The following is a 16,758-nucleotide window of genomic DNA, read 5'->3' on the forward strand; positions in this document are numbered from 1 at the left end:
TGGACCAAAGATAAAACTGTTCCCATTCAGGGAGGAGGAGAAAAAAGAGGGGCCATGGCACGAGGCAACAGAGGAGGGCCGTAGACAGACTGAGGACAGTCAGGGGAGGAGGGCAGGGCCTGAGAGCAACACAGTGAGGATCTCAAGAGGAGGGAGTGAAGCGGTGCCGTGAGCCCCGGGAAGGCGCAGCCCTGAGAAAGAAAGCAGCTGAGTAGTAGTGATGGAAGCCAGGGTGCAGGGGGATTAAGGCAGTTTTTGTCCACTCTGCTGGGGCATCTTCATAGAAACAGACAAATCGGGGCCCTCCCCCTAAACCGTCTGAATCAGAAGCTCTGCAAGTGACACCCAGATACACTGTGTTTGAAACAATCCTCAGATGACCAGGGTAGAGCCAGAGTTAAGAACCACTGAGAGAAGGCGTTGAGAGCTTACTAAGTCAGGGACAACTGAGAACTATAGCTTATTCTTTCACCAAGCTTGACAGATGAAGAAAGGAGTGAATTGAATCATAAAGCCACCAAAAGGGTTAGTAGGGTCAAGGAAGATGCAAGGATATTGTAGGCTGAGAAAGAAGATGATAAGGCAGAAAACATTAACTGTGAGTTGAAGGTAGGGAGAAAAGGAAGGGGGCAGTGGAGGGGGGGAACTGAATGTTATTTGTCAGGCATTTTACTTATGTTCGGAGATGACAATGGCACCCCACTCCAGTACTCTTGCCTGGAAAATCCCATGGACAGAGGAGCCTGGTGGGCTGCAGTCTATAGGGTTGTTGAGGGTCGGACACAATTGAGCAACTTCAGTTTCACTTTTCACTTTCATGCATTGGAGAAGGAAATGGCAACCCACTCCAGTGTTCTTGCCTGGAGAATCCCAGGGACGGGGGAGCCTGGTGGGCTGCCATCTATGGGGTCGCACAGAGTCGGACACGACTAAAGCGACTTAGCAGCAGCAGCAGCGGTTACTCGTGTTATCACCATTATGGCTCCTTTTGCTGATAATTAATAATCACTATTGTTATTTTTGAGGCCTATATTACTGTGTCAGATTTACAATGTGGCAAGTGAGGTTTAGGGAAGCCAAGTAAATACTGAAGACCCAAATCCATGCCAACAAAGAGCTGGGCTCTTTCCTCTGTACTGGCTATACAGTAAAATCTCGGAGGCAACTGCTAGGGCTGGGGTCTAGGACTCAGTTGGAGGAGTAGCTTAGGAAAAAGGAGGAACACACCCGCTGAAACAGTGACAAGACAGAGACAAGCAAGAAGGGAACACAAGTAAATGGGCAGGGCTGTGAGTCTGTAGAGAAAAGGGCCAGGAGACAGTTTGGAATGGGATTGGGGTTCACAGTTGACTTCCTACATCATCTCAGTAGAGCTGGGGGCAAAGTAATTAATTCCATGAGAGCTAATGCTGGTGGTTTGTGGACAGTGCCTGTGTGCTACACAACAGAGTGGAAAGCCTGGTCCTTCCCTTCCAATGAGATGTGGATTAGTCACTCAACAACCCATCTGTCAATCTGGAAACCAGGAGCACTGATGAACTGAGCTATCTGTAGCTAACTGGGAACCACAAAGAGAAAGAACAAGGGCCCCACCTTCCAAGACCTGACAATCTAGAGTTACTTGGGTGAGGTTTTTTCCACCAACTATTAAAATCATCTGATTAGCACATTAAAAAAAAAAAACTGATGATGCCTTGCTTTGCAAAAGCCATGTGGAAACATTCTGCCATTGACGATCCCATGTCACCCAGTGGTTTTGAAAATAAACAGGGGTTGCATACCTTTACAGCGCCCCCATGAGCAAGGTAAGTGTGCAAGAAAGAAGCTTCTCCCATCAGCTAAGAGAATTCTGGGGGATGGTGAAGGACAGGAAAGCCTGGCATACTGCAGTCCACTGGGTTGCAAAGAGTCGGACACAACTGTGTGACTGAACAACAACAAAGACAACCAGATGGGGTTTACGGTTTAATTGTACAAGGTCACGTTACTGAACAGGAAGCATCAGGTGGTCATGCCTATACAGGTGCCTCTGGGCTTCCAGTCCAAAAAGATCACCAAATCATCTTGGAATATTCAGTGGCTTCTGGAGACTCAGCAGGTGGCTACTACTGAGTGTCATTTGCCAGCAATTCCAGAGTGTCAATCATTCAAAAGGGAATACACCTAGAATTCCAAAAATTTTTTGTTGAGAATGTATAGTCTTTGTTTAAAATATTCTCCATGGTGCCCCTCTGGGTAATTAAATAAGCAGATAAGATATTAATTAATAGCAGCAAACAGACACTAACAACTTATTAATTGAGGGATAAGTATTTCCTTCAGGCAGCTACTACTTTTGTTTCAGTACTTTCGCCAGAGAAAAAAGGTGGTGGTTATGTATGGTTTTGTTATTGCCAGAAAAAGAGGGGGAAAAGTCACACCCCCATACAGAAAAGACAATAGAAAACATGAATTGTATATTTGTGGAAAAGAACAAAAGCGTGGATTATTTCAGCACCACCAATGCTTCTGTGTTGCACTCACGCGGCAGAGAATAGACAGGCACTGGGGCACCTAAAAAGAAAGCAAAACCAGCTCTCTCGCTCTCTCTGCTCTCTCGGGTCACTGACTGTTTTTGCCCCTTTCACTCCGCCGACCCTTCCTTCTGAGGGAAGGTGAGATTCAATTCCCCCGGAGCCTCACTCCAGTGCTGTTATTCGGAAATAAGGAAAGAAATCTGACACGAAGACGCTCCACGTCTTGGCTGCCAGGAGAAATACCAGCTTTGAGGTCGTTCCATTTATGAAGCTATTTTTAAATTATTATTATTATTGTTTTGCCAATCTGTTTTGTGATGCAGTCTCATCGGAAGACCTGTGGTCCCCATCTATCGTGCAAAATCCATCTAAGGGTGAAACCGTTCTTCCTTCTCCACTTCTTTGCTGCATTCCGCCTTCCCCAGCTCCTTCCTTCACCTGGTAAAGCCGGCCGACTCTGGACATTTTGCAGGCTTAAGAAAATCACTGTTTCGCCTCGGGCAAGGAACACAAATGTTGCAACCTTGACTCCTCCTCTCACAAAGAAAGAGTGAACAAGTGCACTTGCTGGGCTTCTTGTCCCAGAGCCGCCGGGCTGCTGGAGTCCAGGTTGGGATACCCAGACACCAGCCCGCTGGTCTCGGGCTTCCCACCACCGCCCCCGCTCCCACCCCCGCCCCCTTTCTCTTTAAGTCTAACTCGCTCCTCTCCCTCTTTCTGGAGTCTATCCACTGTTCCTGAAACAGCTTTACGCACGATGGAAGTCCACATCCTTGTGCGGGAAGTGCTCAAGGAGTGAGATGGCAAACCTCGCTCCCCGGGAAAAGTGAGTACCCACCGCGGGCGGAGCCGAAGGCGCGGGGGCGGCGCCGGAGTCGCGGGTTCAAGGCCAAGTGCAGGCAGACGCGCGCCGGCGGCTGAGCTCGGGCTGCTCCGAAAGACGCCAGAAACCCGCCGGAGTAGCCGGGCGGCAGCCTGGGGCAGAGCCAGGACTCTGACAGCACGGAGGTCCCCTCCCAAAGGAACTAAAAAGACTCTATCCGCCCCCACCTTCGCCGCTTTTACGACGGCACACATTAGTCTTTATAAAAAGCATCTTGAGAATGAGTTTCGGCGTGACTGGGGGACCCTCAGAAGATACATTATTCACGTCAAATTGAAAAGAAAAAAGAGCGGGGAGGGGAAGGAGCTCAGACAGGTGATGTGCGGACGGCGGGCTTGAGGATTCTCCCAGCATTAGCCGCGGCCGCCTCGGGGTATCCGGCGGAAAGTTGAGCAACCGCAGTGCCGACCCGAAAGGTGCGGCTCCCCGCCCCCTCAGAGGCAGTCGGGGGAGGGACAGGTAAGCAGCCTCCTGGCTGTCACCCGTAGCTCAGCCGAAGGGAGGCGGCCTGACCTCAGCGAAGGAATTCCAGCTGGAGAAGCAGCTTCAGGAACCGCTGGAGGAGAGAGGACGAGAGAGCCGCGGAGAGGAGGGGGAAGTTGGGCAAACAGGTAAGGGGCGTGGGGGGTAGCCAGGGCGCTACCGGAGCCGGGGCTGGAGTTGCAGCTCTTTGGGTAGGAGAACATCCTTGTAATGGCCTCTCCCTGTTCTGCGGAAGCAGCCCACCTTACCCTAATAACAAGCATTTTAGGATTTTCGGTAACTGGACTTGAAAATGATTGCAAAACATTATTATGACACTATAGGGATTCGCTTCTTTTCATTCATCAAGTTGGTTGGTTCCCACCTGAGTTTCATGCTTCTTGGTCAGTGGAGTGTTGCTCATTCCACCCCTGCTGTGCAAAGTTGGGCAAGACCCTTGGGGTCTGTGGGCCTCGATATTCTTTGCACATGTTGAACTTGGCATGTGTGTATATGTGTGTGTGTGCAACAGTTAAGGATATATATGTTGTGTGTATATATATGTATGAATATATGTGTGTGTATATTCTGCCCTAAATGTGTACATATGTGTGTATACATACACATACACTATATATATATATACACATACATATATACATATATATTTAGATTACTGCTGATATATGAATATATTTAAGACTAATGGAGCAAAAGTGCTGCTGAATCATGTAAGAAAGAAACTGATGAAATTGTATATTTTAGTGATTCTTAAAAATTGGTGCTCATTAAGTCCTTTTGAGAATGAGCTATGAGTCCTCTTCCAAGAGGGGAAAGCATTTTTATGGAATGTTCATAACGTTTTTCAAGCAGTCCCAGAAGGTTGTGGACATGCCCTGAAGTCTTTGCCTGAGCCCCTAGTGAACATCCCCTGCCTTCCTCTCTAGGGTCTGCATCAGTGATCCAGCAAAACCTCTGTGGCAGCTGGGTTGGCTGTGGGAGCCATCTGCAGTCTTCTCTGGGGGTCTGGAGTCAGCCCTGCCAAAGGAGAGAGCCTGACTTTCATGAGTGAGCTCCCAGGACACTGTTTCCCAGGAGCTTCACTGGTCTCTGCCTTGTGGGAAACCCTCTTCACAAGCTCTTGCAATGGCTTTCCTAAGGTGACCATCCTCAGCTCTGGAGTTTTCAGTCTTACAGACAGCATTGGAGAACACCTGCAGAGGGTCACTGTCTTGAGGAGAGTTCTTCAGGTCCCACGGTTAGATGTCAAGACACTGGGACCAAGGTCTGGTTTTGAAATGAAGTGCTGTTTGCTCCCCAGTGCTGAGTAGGAATAGTAATGGGCTTCTTGTGTACCTCTGCACTTTTCCTTTAAGGCACTAGGTTCCTGTGCCTTGGAGGACCTGGGTCTTCCATTGGCAGTGCCAGCAAGGTGTAGCAGAGGACACGGGGAGCTTTGAAGCCCAACAAACCAGGCTTCAAATCTTGGCTCCCTTGCTTCAGGCAAGTCACTGAACTTCTCTGAGTCTCACTTTTCCTCTTGTGCTTTCTTGCACATTTATTAGGAAAATGAAATGCCTAGTCTATGATAAACTGCTATTACTGATATGAATGTGAGTTTATAAGTCAGTGTTAAATAGTCTCATACTTTTTTAGAGCAGTTTACTCTCTTATGGGGCTTATGTCAGCAAAAGAATGAGTACAGTCAGTCTTGATCTAGTTATTCTAAAAGGTGAATGGTGGGTTCAGAATACAATGTTGGGTTTATTGCTTCACCTTTGTCAAGCAATTTTCTGTGTTGCCAGCAAGTGAAATGTGTCCAGACTAGCATGAAGTCTTGACCCTTTCTCTGAGTTCCCTATTGGCCCATAATCTTGAACAGAAAACAGCTAGATCTGTGCCTGTAGCTGCATGAATCTCAGTATAGAAACTGGAGAGGGCTGATGGCTGCATCCATCTCCAGGTACAACATAAACTGTCTCTGTAAAGAGAAATGTCTTCATTTCCATCTTTCACAGCTTGGAATAGATTTAATCAACTCGGCTAGTACTCCTCCACCCCTCTCTGCAGTCCTGGCCCCTCAGTTGCAAGAAATTGAATGACATAGAAGTAAGGCAAAGAAATAGCAGAATCTTAAAAGGAAATTGGATTCCCACTAAGTATCCATTCCAAGACTGATGAGTATATTCTGGCAAGGCATTCTTGAATGTGAAGATGACAGTACTGATACCTACTAGTCACTGAGCCTTCAAGATATACTAAGCACTTCCCTATGTTCCTACTGTTAATTCTCATGGTAATTCAATGAATTCTCTCTTCAATGAATTTTCTCACTGCAGGGTATGGATTATCAAATAAAGCTTTACAGATAAGGAAACTGAGGATTAAGGAAATTTACATGACGTGCCCAGTCTCCACAGCAAGTAAAAGGTAGTACCGAACCAGGACATAAGCCCAGATCTGTCTGATCTTAATACCCACTCTTGTTCCACTAACCCATGCTGCCAGGCTCCCTGGGGTCAGAAAGTTGCATCATGCTAATTGGATCCCAAGCTAGTTCTTTTGAAGGGCAGGAATCACCAAATCCACTGGGTGATTTCAGTGGCATGAACATACACTTTGCGTGTGAACACATCAACAGGCAACAACAGAGAAATCACCTATGAAGAGTGATTTTCCCACCCTTTCCCAAATCCAGCTATAAAGTAAATAGTTACCCACAGCAGGAGAGGCTGGCTCCAGGCCACTGATTTCCTGAACAATTCGTTTATGTCAGAAAGAGCTCTGAAATTCTTATTCTTCATTACCTTTAGAATCAGGACACCTTGCCATTTGCCTCCCTGTGTTAAACATTCATTCATTCCATGAATACTTGCTGAGCTCTGAATATAACAGACAAGACCTTAGCCCTTGTGAAGCTTCTATGCTCCAGAGATGTATAAGAGGCAGGTGAACACAGATATAAATCAGATCATTTCAGATATTGATAAATGTCTTGTTATTGTTGTTCATTCGCTAAGCTGTGTCCTACTCTTTGTGACCCATGGACTGCAGCACACCAGGACACAGGCTTTCCTGTCCTTCACTGTCTCTCGGAGTTTTTTGAAACTCATGTCCATTGAGTCAGTGATGCCATCCAGCCGTCTCATCCTCTGTCATTCCCTCTCCTTCTGCCCTCAATCTTTCCCAGCATCAGAGTCTTTTTCAACGAGTCAGCTCTTCACATCAGGTGGCCAAAGTATTGGAGCTTCAACTTCAGCATCAGTCCTTCCAGTGAATATTCAAGACTGATTTCCTTTAGGATTGACTGGTTTGATCTCCTTGCTGTCCAAAGGACTCTCAAGAATCTTCTCCAGCACCACAATTAGAAAGCATCAATTCTTCTGCACTCAGCCTTCTTTGTGATCCAACTCTCACATCTGTACATAAACATTAGAAAGAAAGTAAAGAGAGGCTGGGGGCCTAGAGGGTAACAGGGCTTGGGGGCAACTTTAAGTAAGACAACAGAGATCTCCATAAGAAGGTCACCCCTAAACTTAAACCTGCATAATAAGAAGAAACCAGTCCCATGAAAATCTGGGGAAAGGGTTGCCATAGCAGAAGAAACCTCAAAGGAAAGTTCTGAAAATGAATATATAAAGCAGTATGGCCCCAGAGACAATGAGATGGCCCCTAAGGTATCAAGTTGAGGTTTATAAAGGGGAAATCATTGTTTGAATGCCTATTGTACTAGTCTAGCCTGTTCTGTGTACTTCATACCTATCTTATTTTTTAATCTTCTCAGCAATCTGGTGAGTTAGCTTTTCTGTCTTGATTTGATAGTTAAAGAAACCAAGACTTGCAGAGGGTAACCAACCAGCCCAAGGTTATAAAGCTGGTATTTGAATCCCACAGTCTGTTCTGCACCAAAACCCAAAACTTTTTGCTAACACAGCATGTGGCCTTTGAGATCATCTCTTCTAGGGGATAGTGAAAGAGCTAGCAGCAAGAAATATCCAACGTGTATTAGGTAGTTCAGTGCTGGCAGTGATTTCTGTCTGATGTCTCAGTTTCCAGTTAGCATGTCTACACCTGCCCAGCATAGTGCAGTAGCACTCGCCCCGTGTGGCTACCGAGCACTAGAAATGTGCAAATTGAGGTGTACCGTAAGCGTAAAGTACACCCCAGATTTCAAAGACCTAGTATCGAAAAATACATGTCTATCTCTTGAGTTTTTATATTGACTGTATGTTAGAATGATAGTATTTTAGACATAGTGCTTTAGCTGAAGTACATTATTAAAATTAATTCTATCTGTATCTTTTTAAATTTGTTTTCATGTGTTCAGCAGAAAATTTAAAATCACATATGTGACTTGAATTGTATTTCCTTCAAATAGCACTTCTGTAGACTAATTAGTTGACAGAGATAGAGTAGGGAATTGTTCCTCCTGCTTCTTAATAACTTTTCCTGTATTCTTGGCTCCGACTCCTTCTCGGGTGTGTCTCCTAATTCAGTTACTCAGTGAAGCAGTAAACAAGAAAAAAGGGGTCGCTCTGTGTCCTCCTCCACCCTCATTTTTCTGCTGAGTGGGTGATCATTCAAAGCCCACTACATCATGCCACTATATGAAATAGACTCAATGGTTACTTTCATTACCAGGACCCCATTCCCTCACCCAGACAAACCTCAAACTTTGAAGCATCCTATCACCAAAGGGTCATTTTAAACTCAGATATGCTTTCACCATAAAATCATTTCCTAGGACAGTGTCTTTGACATTCTGGGACTTTGTAAAATCAGTCTAGGAGACAGCCAGAGTTTTGTGTCTGCATGCAAAGATCATGAAATGAATCATCTTATTGTGGTAATAAATGTTTTCCCTTCTCTGTCCTTTTGCTTGTAACAGCTTGAACAAGATGCAGTCCAAGGTTCCAGAAGGGTTGTTTCAAGGACATCACAGAAGGCCATTTTGGCTTCTGTTGTCCACTAGCTAAAGTGGTCTTTGACTATGTCAATGAAATACAAATACAATTGGTTTGATATATGCCAAAGGGAAGGACACTCAGATTCAGGTGTTGTTAGAGGAAGTCTCTGGCCTGGAATATCACAGATCTGCATTTGAGTTTGTCTGTGGGTTTGTGTGTTACCCTTACCCTCCTTCCCTCAAAAATCCTCTAGAAAAGGTCAGTGTTGGTGAGATAATGCCACATAACAGGCTAATGGAGAAATATTCTAGAAAATGGTTGGCCACAGACTATAGTAGACATTTGCCTACAGTGAAGAGTTTCTTTTCTGTAGTTTGAAAAGGATATACAGACAGACCTCAGAGATATTGTTGGTTCAGTTCCAGACCATTGCAATAAAGCAAATACTGCGATAGCATGAGTCACAAATGTTTTTGGTTTTCTAGTCCATATAAAAGTGATTTACCCTACGCTCTAGCCCACTACGTATGCAGTAGCATCATATCATAGGGCCTCCCTGGTGGCTCAGAGATAGAGAATCCACCTGCAACACAGGTTTGATCCCTGAGTCAGGAAGATCCCCTGGAGAAGGAAATTACTACCCACTCCAGTATTCTTGCCTGGGAAATCCAATGGATGGAGGACCCTGGTGCGCTACATTCCCCAGGGTCACAAAAGGGTCAGGCACAACTTACTGACTAAATAACAACAAAACATGTCTAAAATACAATGTATGTCTCTTAATTTGAAAAATACTTTATTGTTAAAAATGCTAACTACCATCTGACAACACAGTTTGTAAAAAAGAAAGAAAGAAAAAACCAAACTACCTGCAAAGTACAATGAAGTGAAGAGCAATAAGATGAGGTGTGCCTGTACCAGATGTTCTTTGAGATATACAAATAGCATTTGTTCATTTCCACTCAAAATCTCCATCTTGCAGGGAAATGTCGGTAAGAAGCTGACAGGAATGAATTTTAGTGTATCTACCTGAACAGTAATACTGATTCTTCAACATCTTCTAAGCCAAAAAGTCTGTGCCGGAGTCCATGGGGAAAATTTTTTTTAAAAAAATCTTAAGGTCCTTGCTCTAGAGGAGCATATTATCTATCAGGGAAGATGGGCACAAACATAAAACACCAAGAGCAGTGTAAGATGACATCCTCTACGTGTTCCATGAAACAGACAGTTAGAGTTGGGGATTCTAGAGGGTATTATGACCATAGCCCTAAGGTACATTGACAATACAGGGTAAGAGATGGGCATTGAGGGACTTCCCTGACAGTCCAGTGGTTGACTTTGCCTTCCAATGCAAGGAATACCAGTTCTATCCCTGGTCTGGGAACTAAGATCCCACATGCTTTGGGACCAAAAAAAAAAAAAAAAACCCTTAAAACAGAAGCAGTATTGCAACAAATTCAATAGCTTAAAACTGGTCTACATTTTTTAAAAAAATCTTAAAAAAGAAAAAGATGTCATTGAAGGATGTAAGGCCAGGCTATTGGCTCAGTTCAGTCGCTCAGTCATGTCTGACTCTTTACAACCCAAGGACTGCAGCATGTCAGGCTTCCCTGTCAATCACCAACTCCCAGAGCTTGTTCAAATTTATGTCCATCGAGTTAGTGATGCCATCCAACCATCTCATTCTCTGTCATCCCCTTCTCCTCTAGCCTTCAATCTTTCCCAGCATCAGGGTCTTTTCTAATGAGTCACTTCTTTGCATCAGGTGATCAAAGTACTGGAGCTTGAGCTTCAGCTTCAGTACTTCCAATGAATGTTCAGGACTGATTTCCTTTAGGATTCACTGATTTGATCTCCTTGCAGTTCAAGAGATTTTCAAGAGTCTTCTCCAACACCACAGTTCAAAAGCATCAGTTCTTTGGTGCTCAGCTTTCTTGATGGTTCAACTCTCACAGCCATACATGACTACTGGAAAAACCATAGCTTTGACTAGATGGACCTTTGTTGGCAAAGTAATGTGTCTGCTTTTTAAAATGCTGTCCAAGTTGGTCATAGCTTTTCTTCCAAGGAGCAAGCATCTTTTAATTTCATGGCTGCAGTCACCATATACAGTGATTTTAGAAACCAAGAAAATAAGATCTCTCACTATTTCCATTGTTTCCCCGTCTGTTAGCCAAGAAGTGATGGGACCGGATGCCATGATCTTCATTTCTGAATGTTGAGTTTTAAGCCAATTTTTTCACTCTCCTCTTTCACTTTCATCAAGAGGCTCTTTAGTTCCTCTTAACTTTCTGCCATAAGAGTGATGTCATCTTCATATCTGAGATTATTGATATTTCTACCTGCAGTCTTGATTCCAGTTTGTGCTTCATCCAGCCCAGCATTTCACATGATGTACTCTACATAAAAGTTAAATAAGCAGGGTGACAATATACAGCTTTGACCTACTCCTTTGACAATTTTGAAATTATTATGTCCAGTTATAACTGTTGCCTCTTGACATGCATACAGATTTCTCAGGAGGCAGGTAAGCTGATCTGGTATTCCCATCTCTTAAAGAATTTTCTAGTTTGTTGTGATCCACACAGTCAAAAGCTTTAGCATAGTCAATGAAGCAGTAGTAGATATTTTTCTGGAACTCTCTTTTTTTATTATCCGATGGATGTTGGCAATTTGATCTCTGGTTCCTCTGCCTTTTCTAATTGAAGCTTGAACATCTGGAAGTTCTCAGTTCATGTACTGTTGAAGCCTGTCTTGGAGAATTTTGAGCATTACTTTGCTAGAAAGTGTGATGAGTGCAACTGTGCGGTAGTTTGAACATTCTTTGGCGTTGCGTTTCTTTGGGATTGGAATGTAAACTGGCCTTTTCTGGTCCTGTGGCCAATGCTGAGTTTTCCAAATTTGTTGGCATATTGAGTGCAGCACTTTCCCAGGCCGAGCTGTAGACCAGTGGAAACAGGCACAGGGGTGAGTGTGGGAGCTGGAGAGGAAGGCACTCCGAGTCAGGATGCATACGCAGTTGGCCTGCATATGGAAATGTGCATGGAGTATTTGGCAGTATGAAAAAGAACATGGAGAATAACTGGGGGCAGTTTTAAAAATTACTGATGCCCCCACCTTGTTCTAGAAGTTTCACTGAAAAATGGGGCCATGGTGCCAGTGCTGTTGTTGTTCTCCGTTGTTTGTGATTGCCCAGGACATTCTAATGTGAAGTCAGAGTTCAAAGTCACTGAGTAAACACACTGAGTCTTTGGCTTATCATCATGGGCAATGAAATTAAAAGGGTAATGTTTCCAAACGAAAGAAATGGACAGTTAAGGTGCATGGTCTTTATTGTGTAGAAGGTTTATGGACATGCATATTTCTACTCAGTTGTTTTCTTCACAATTGTCTGTAATGACTCTGTTGACTTGGATGTTGTGGCTAAAAAGTGTAGCCAGCTTCCCATTCCTGCACTCTGTGTGCTTTGGGGGTGCTGTAGGGTGCTGGGTGTCTCATGGCTCTTTGTATCCACCAGGCTTTGTGTGATCATTGCAGAGGGCTTCATTATCAAGCCCATTAGTGCCATAGTAGCTATTTTATAACCATCTGTAACCTTGCCTCACCTTTCCAACTTTACAAATTAGGAAACGGAGTTTAATTACTGGCCTTCGGCCTTGAGGCTTACTGGTGATAGAGTGAAATTAGGGTTCTCAGATGCTGAGTTCCTCATATTTATTTGGCTCTTAAAGCACGTGGTGCCCCATCTCCTGTTGCTGTTAGAATACTCTGTACCTAGCCCTGTTACCACTTCCATGAATGAATTAGTGTTACAGATCAATTGGTAAAAGGTGACGAGATTGCCCGAGCTGGCAACACTGATTTTAAGTATCAGCAGCTCGGAGGCAGGAGGGGTGGTCCTAGGAACCCCGTCCCTAGTGTCTTGGAGTTCAAGTAAAAGTGTGGCCATGCATACTTACAGCTTATGCACTCCTACCTGTGGGAAGTAAAGACTCCTTGGTCTCAGAGCTTTCAAGCTGTTCTGATTTCTCCTCTCTGAAGCTTCTGTTCGCTTAAAAGATAATGGTTTCTGTTACACATCTAAAAAAAAAAAAGAAGAAGAAGAAAGCTGAGCAATTTTTACAGCTGCCTTTTTAAAAAATTCCTTGTTATGTCTCAAGAATGTCTGGGTTTATTGCCAGTGGTGAAGCTGGGAGGTCTTTATGAGGGGTAATGGAAAAAGGCTAGAGTCTTAGCACTACAGCCTCTTTAGGATGTGAGGATAGGTCAGTTTTGTGCCATTCCAAAATGGTTCTTTTCTTTTCCTCTGTTTTGAAATCCATTACTGATTTAAAAAACAATTTCTAGTATCTTTAACTATAGCAAAAAGCAAGCCTCTAAAACAGTGGTCCTCAACACTGACTGTACATGAAAATCACCTTAGGAGCTTTAAAATATACAGCTGCCCAGGCCCTATCCATAAACCTATTAAATCAAGATTCTGGGAGGCTCCATATCACATTTATTTACAATTCTCCAGTTGATCTTCACTAAAATGGACCTTACTTCTCAGAGAAAGTACAAATCTTCATGATTTATTTCTGTTTCTTCTTCTGCCTTGTTCTAGGCGTCATGGACCTCAGAGAACCATTCAAATCATATTTTCATTGGGTAGCAACTTCATCAGTCGACTCTTTGAGAAGCAGGATTCTAGCATAAAATTGAGGTTTCTACCTATATATGAACTAACTCCATCTTCAGAGTGATCCTGTATAAACTCATGACTAAAATTTCTTGTATGTGCAATTTGGAAATCAAGTTGCCAGAGGCTTGATAATCATGAGATTGGAAGATAAAGGTTAAACCTTCCTGCTATCCATGTATTAAATTTCCCAATTGCTATGTTGATCTTTAGTCAGCCAGCACTTGCTTTCCTGTCTCAGCCATTTTAAAGCCAATTAACTCCGTTCCTATCCACACCCTTATTAAAAATGTAATTATAGCCGTGTTCTCTGTCATTGGGTAGACTTTATGAGGTGAATTGGCCAAGAACTAACTAGGTTGTGTAAAACACTCTCTGGCTCAGGAGATCATTTGGGTTGCAGAGGCTACCAGCAAGAGGCTGGGCTAGGAGAGCCATGAATGTGGGTTTGGAAATAACCAATTACAAGTCATACCAAATTGAGAAGAACTTTGAGTGTGGAAAAGGATTCTAGGATCAGTCTGAGAATAATTATCCAGGGTCCAGTTAAATCTAAGATGGCAGCCCTTCTCAAAAAGTATAAATACCAAAAAGTAACCAAGATTTTGTATTAGATTTGGCAGGGATTGAAAGGATGGACCACTCTACTTTTCTTGAGTGCTGAGATGGCAGGATTAAGAGATAAGAAGTTGCCGAGGAGATTGCAAGGAGAAGGATGAGCAAAGGCCGGCTGTTGTCCAAGCATCATGGGCACTGGCACTTGTTATTCACTCAGCTAATATTTATGGAGCGTCTGTTTTGTGCCAAGGACCCTTCAAGGAGCTGAAGAGATGATGTTCTTGTTCATGTGGAGTTTACATTGAAGTGAGAGCAAACAGGTATCCATACTAAGAATAATACTAAGATAAATAAAATCAGTTAGTTGGTACTATGAAGAAAAATGAAGTGAGATAAAGCAGTCAGACTGACGAGGGCTGCTTTCAATAGGCTTACAAGAGTCACTGTCTCTGAAGAGGTGACATTTGAGCTAGCATGGGTAAAGAGAAAGCCGCATAGAGATCAGGGGGAAAAAAAAAAAAACCTGGCAGAGGGATCAGCAACAGCAAAAGCTCTAAGGTTGAAAAAGGTTTTGCATATTCTGAAAATAGAAAGACCAGTGTGCCTGGACACTTAGGAAGGAAGGAGTGGAGTCAAACAGGAAATTAGCCCAGAGAGTCTGAGGTCATGAGTGGAATTAGGGTTAAATGCTCTAAGGGAATCCCTGGGAGGATTTAAATAGGGATGTAATGTGTCTTCCATTGCATTTTAGAGCTCTCCTGGCTCCTGTGTATAGCATGGATTGTAGACTGAGAGCAGAGGGAAATATCGGGAGGTTGACCAGGAGTTTGGCAAGAGGTGACAATTCGTCAGTGGAGGGGTAACAGTGGGTAGAAGGATTGTTAGATTCAGGAGTGAATGTGAAGGTAGGGCCAGCAAGGCTTCTAGATGCATAAGGGCAGTGAAAGTGAGGCCAGACCTTGTCCTGTCTGAGATCATTCCCCCTCCCCTATCTTGACTTGGGCCACTGATTTTGAACCAAAGTGGAAAAATGTCTAGTGTTATTTGAAAACTTTGGGGATTTGGACCCTGACTTATTTATAAAGGCAGAAAAACAAATTCCTGTCCAAGGAGAAATCTGTTTGTTGTTTTTTTACCTACTAACCATAAAAATTTCATCCTGTCTCGTAAGATTCTTCTGATGAGGTGTTTTTGTTGTTGTTGTCGTCTTTTCTTTTTTAATTAATTTTTATTAGAGTTGGTTTAAAATGTTGTATTAGGTTCTACTGTATAGCAAAATGAATCAGCTGTACATATACATATATCCCCTCCCTTTTGGATTTCCTTCTCATTCAGGTCACCGCAGTACATTAAGTAGAATTCCCTGGGCTATACAATATATACTCATTAGTTATCTGTTTTATACATAGTATCAGTAGTGTATATGCGTCAGTTCTAATCTCCCAATTCTTCCCACCCCTCCCTCTTTTCCCCTTGGTAGTTGATGTTTCTGATTACTCTGCTTTTCATAAGTGATAGAAATGTGCCATTCACATTGCTAGTTTATGTTGACACTTGGGCTGTATTAACTAAGCTCTCCATGCTGGGAAGACAGTTATACATGGCCTTTGGCAGTTGGTCAATTTCTCCATATAAATGCTAACATTATAACAGCAAGCATTTACTGAGCACTTACGGTATGCCAAGGCGTTGTTTTAAGAATTTTACGTGTTTTAATTGCTTTCTTCCTCCCAGCTATTGATTAGCGAGTATCTTTATTATTATCATTTTATAAAAGAGGCCAAAAAAGAGTCTAAGTCATTTGTCTAGATCACATAGCTGATAACGGAAGAGGCAATGGCAACCCAGTCCAGTACTCTTGCCTGGAAACTCCCACGAACAGAGGAGCCTGGTAGGCTGCAGTCCATGGGGTCGCTAAGAGTCGGACATGACTGAGCGACTTCTCTTTCCCTTTTCACTTTCATGCATTGGAGAAGGAAATGGCAACCCACTCCAGTGTTCTTGCCTGGAGAATCTCAGGGACGGGGGAGCCTGGTGGGCTGTCATCTATGGGGTCACACAGAGTCAGACACGATTGAAGTGGCTTAGCAGCAGCAGTAGCATAGCTGATAAAAGTAGCAAAGCCAGGTTTTGAAAAGAGTCTGGTTGCCGAGCTTGGCTGTACCACTTTCCGTGGATCTCCCTTTCACTCTTTCCTGTATCACTGAAGCTGAGACTTCAAAATTAAACTTGTTTTTCTTGCAAAAAAAGAAAAATAAATCAACCCTGAGTATTCACTGGAGGGACTGAAGCTAAAGCTGAGGCTCCAATACTTTGTCCACCTAATATGAAGAGTCGACTCGTTGAAAAAGACCCTGATTCTGGGTAAGACTGAGGGCAAGAGAAGAAGGAGGTGAGAAAGGATGAGACAATTGGTTGGCATCATAGATGCAATGGACATGAGTTTGAGCAAATTCCAGGGGATAGGAAAGAGCAGGGAAGCCTAATGTGCTGCGTTTTATGGGGTCACAAAGTCAGACATGGCTTGACTATTGAACAACTTGTGCAAAAACCTTAAGGTACCACTAGGAGGCACTTCAACTGAGCAAGGCTTTCAGGAGCCGGACTGCTGGGCAAATGGCGTAATTCTGCAGCTGGATGATCCAGCATCCTCCAGGAGGGTCTCGCATCTGAACTTCCTTCCATCTGCCAAGGTGAAAGGATAAATTCTCACCTAAGGACCTGGCTGGACAAAGGTGCCAACACCAGAGG

At 43.7% G+C, this 16,758-nt stretch overlaps 1 protein-coding gene across 5 annotated transcripts in view; it reads left to right on the plus strand.

The window, feature by feature from the left end:
* PRLR (prolactin receptor) overlaps positions 3,223-16,758 on the plus strand; it is a 198,570-nt gene continuing 185,034 nt past the window's right edge. For 3 of the 5 annotated variants that reach the window (XM_018065466.1, XM_013972803.2, XM_013972806.2), the window contains exon 1: positions 3,231-4,010. The gene's annotated coding sequence lies outside the window, so the exon portion shown is untranslated. Of the gene's footprint in view, positions 4,011-16,758 lie in introns of all 5 variants that reach the window. The other 2 variants (XM_018065467.1, XM_013972808.2) reach the window with 1 other exon arrangement.

Source organism: Capra hircus, chromosome 20 (genome assembly GCF_001704415.2).
Source record: "Capra hircus breed San Clemente chromosome 20, ASM170441v1, whole genome shotgun sequence".
NCBI classification, from domain to species: domain Eukaryota; kingdom Metazoa; phylum Chordata; class Mammalia; order Artiodactyla; family Bovidae; genus Capra; species Capra hircus.